This window comes from Gopherus evgoodei, chromosome 10, assembly GCF_007399415.2.
Source record: "Gopherus evgoodei ecotype Sinaloan lineage chromosome 10, rGopEvg1_v1.p, whole genome shotgun sequence".
Lineage (NCBI taxonomy): Eukaryota > Metazoa > Chordata > Testudines > Testudinidae > Gopherus > Gopherus evgoodei.
In genome coordinates, this window is record NC_044331.1 from 73,541,432 (window position 1) to 73,545,166 (window position 3,735).

At 43.6% G+C, this 3,735-nt stretch overlaps 1 long non-coding RNA gene across 2 annotated transcripts in view; it reads right to left on the reverse strand.

The window, feature by feature from the left end:
• LOC115659193 overlaps positions 1 to 3,134 on the reverse strand; it is a 7,834-nt gene extending 4,700 nt beyond the window's left edge. For both annotated transcript variants that reach the window (XR_004002470.1, XR_004002469.1), the window contains exon 1: positions 2,911 to 3,134. This is a non-coding gene — a long non-coding RNA (uncharacterized LOC115659193). The remainder of the gene's footprint in view (positions 1 to 2,910) is intronic.
• Between the last annotated feature and the right edge of the window lie 601 nt (positions 3,135 to 3,735).

A 3,735-nucleotide genomic window follows, 5' to 3' on the forward strand; every position in this document is an offset into this window, starting at 1 on the left:
GCCCTCTCTTTTCCATGCTTTCCAAAATCGCTTGCAGATATTTGTGCGTCCAGATACATTTCTTAGCTCACTTTTAAGTTTTATTTCATGTTCTGTTCTGTTTAGGTTTGGTTGGATAAGGAATCAGCTTCTCCGGAAACAAAAAATGTAAATTGCTGCATGTGGGTGTAGCTGTAATGAAAAATCAGGGCAGTTAAATCGTAAAATTTGGATAAGAAGCTTGAATTTAATACACACACAACACATTTATTAAAGCATTAGAATAATTGAAATTTGCTGCTGGAGTAGTCCAATCTGTTTAAATAATTCTATGGGTGTCTTGTTGTGATAAAAGATTATCTGGAATTCTATTAAAGGCGCAGTAGCCTGATTTCTAAATCCTATTTGGACACTTTCAATAACTATCAATAATCTCATCTACTCAACAACCTCCTGCCTCTCAGCTTTATCTGAAAGTTTACAGCATTTCAGGAGAATTCTATAAGAAAAAACCCACATCGGAGGAAAGCGGTACCTGTCATTCATGTTCGGATTTAAAAATATTAATATTAGGGGGGGGGGGAAAACATTGAAGGCTTTGCTGTTTAAGTGCCAGACGAGATGCAGGGGATAGATTGGTTTTGTATTTCAAATCTCACCTGAAGGTTATTTTTATCTATCTAAACAAATTATCCTTGTCTGTTTATGGAGTAATTACAGCAATGAATATTATGAATAAGGTATGCGGTAGCCAAATATTAATTAAAGGCTCAACTCACCTCTGTTTCATTTCTGCAGGGCTCTATTCATACCCATGAATTAATACAAGGTTTTCTTTAATCCCCCACTTATTGGCACTTTCAGTTAATTTTATACTGTTTAATATCATTCCAGAGCCTAATTTCCTTTGTTTATGCGGGAAGTATTTGTTTAATTGTTAACAGATACTTTCCCGTTCGGAGAAACCAGCACGCCCAGATCCCAGTGCTTTCTCTAATTGCTGTTAATTTTCTTCATTAACTTAATTTACTCTTCAACCCCTTAATTGCATATTTTTTTAAATTTCTCATACTTTCCCCATTAATAATCTCTTGAAAGGGGAAGCACCAGACAAACCCAACATGATAGCCAGGAGAGCTCACCTTGGAGTCTTTTGTGAAGACTGTATTTTCCTTTGATCTCACTGATATTTTGAGGAAGGTTTCAATATATTCTTCATCCTGTTACCCAGTGAACTTTAAGGCACAATATCTCCCTGGTTGAAAGTAACACCCATTTTTGGCATGTGTGTTTATATTTGAACTAACAGGGGGTTCTCAGATATTTACAACAGGAGTGAGGTTTAGTGGAATGGGATTTGAAATAATAATAAACTAAAATGATCAAAACTGGGGTGATACCCTCCCCCTCATTTGAATAAAGTAGCTTTTCCTTTTTTTTTTTTAAAAAAAAAAAAGCTCTTGCCTAACTCCCAGGTCCCAGCCCTGATTTCATTCTGGTTATTAGACAGCTACCAGTGACTGGCTGCAGTCCGCTTCTTTCCTGCTAATTATCACCTTATGAAAAGTGTTTCATTAAGAAACTCTGCTTTTGATTAATTATCGACAGAATGCTGACCAGAAAGAAATGAAATTAGTCGCTGACCCCGTCTGAGTAACACTGAAAATTCATCATCTATCCTTTTAATATTGAAAAGCACCGTAGAATTTTAATAGAAAATATTGTGTTTTTTTCCTCCAAACCTCCTAGTCTTTATTAATACCCCTGGGCAAGAACTGATATTGCTGGCAATATAGCAGTCTTTGTTCATTTTAAATTTATTAAACATAACGCACTTCATTTTCAAACATTTTACTGTTTCTTTTTAATTTCACTCACTGTAAGTACAGAATAAACCCCTTTAAAACATTTAAGATATTGGGGGGTGGGAGGAGGCAAAAACCCATATAAGGAGAATATAACAGGCGACGGCCATCAAATAAATTTAAGTAGAAGCAATTGTAATTTAAGCTCCCAACTACTATCCCCTTCAGACATTAAAGACAATATCTGTAACTATAAAATCAGATTATTGAAAAGAATGGGCCCTTTGCTTCCTGTTTTTCTCTGTCTCTTTAAAAATAGGGCCAACAGAAAGTTGAAAATCGATAGTAGAACTGGGTGCCAACCTCCTCCTCCTTTGGGTGGTGGGGAAAGATGCAGGTACATCCTCACACCCAGGTTATCAGGGGAACCCCGGTCAAATCTGGACACCAGAGTGCTTTCCATTCAGGGATTTGCAGTCACCCTGGGAACTCAAGTGTGGTTCACCCCAAATCTGTGTGCGCGAGTTCTAGGCACTCCTTGTCCTTTGGCTACTTGTCTGTGTCACCTATTGACTCGTGAGCGGTTGCAAGCCTGTGCTAGCGGGGCGGTAGCTGGGGGCTATAATGACTCAACCTAGCGCGCCTCTACATTCTCTTCCTAAACTTTCTCTATCAGCTGGTGAAACTTTCTCCAGCCCGGGGGAGTCCAGAGAGTGCTGGAGGGTGAGGGAGGAGTTCGTGCTGTTTACAGAAGGGGAGATTATTGCTACAAATAACAGCTAGAGAGCACGGGGTTCAGCCCCACGGGGGGGCACCACCCCAGATTTACAGCAGGGGCTATGCTGGTTTATAGCCCAACCCACGCTCCCCGGGAAAAACCAAACTGCGTCTTTCTGCTGTTGGTAGCAGGGCAGTTTTTCCTCTTCGCCCAGCCTCGGGCCAGCCAGAGCTGCGCCTGCCCTCCGGGCTGTTTATCACAACAGCTGCAAATCACCCACCCCCAGCGGTTCCCAATTCAGCCGCCACCCGCCCCGTCCCAAGGAATCCGAGCCCTGGATTTAATGAAACGTGAAGTGTGAAAACTTCCTGCCCTAACGACGTTCCCAGATGTGCGGAGCAGCCTCACCTTTCCCTAGGCCCGGTCAGCGGCTGGGCAGATCTTTCCTCCCGTCCGGGGCAGGTCAATTACAGGCACTGCCCGGCCGGGGACAGGGGTTGGAAAAGCAGCTGGGCCATAGAGAAATGACTCCTATTTCACGGCCCCGGCGAACGGAATATTACTTCTAAACCGCTCTGAAATGCCACGGCCCGGCCTGCGAGCTGCTCCGCAGGAATCCAATTTTCCTTGAAATTGTGAGACCCGTTCGCTTTCGCTTTCGCTTTCTCGGGCTGATAAGTGGCACATGGCCCGGGAGCTTTAGGAACAGGCAATGCAAATCTGCACCCCCAAACTCTCACCGCCACGCCCTGCCTCTCATCTCCATGTGGACTTTTGCTCCCTCGCTCAAAATGATTTCACGGGATCTCTTTGCTCCTGCCCAAATTAGAAGCTGCGATCTTGTTGTGGGAGGAGGCTTGGGGGAGCTCCGCTGAAATGTTTAATAGGGAAGTTCAGGAAAAGTTCCTGCAGGCGAGGGCTGGTATTCAGAGCGGGGAGGTTAGAAGTGTTACCTGCCCTGCTAAAAACGTGTCACTCAGCAGAACTTTTCAGCCAAATCAGCCCCGCGTGGTCTGGGAGACCAGCCGGGGAGAAGAGAAGAAATGGGATAATTTGAGAATATTGCCAATGCCAACCCATATTCCACTGTCCTCTCTTAGGTAAAAGGCAAAGCGAGTGAGTGTCCATGAACTTGTATTTACAAGGCTGAACGATAATGGTACTGCTGTGGAACTCAGCGGATATCCACACAGACACGCCTGTATGTTAATACACCCACCTACAAGTCCCTGC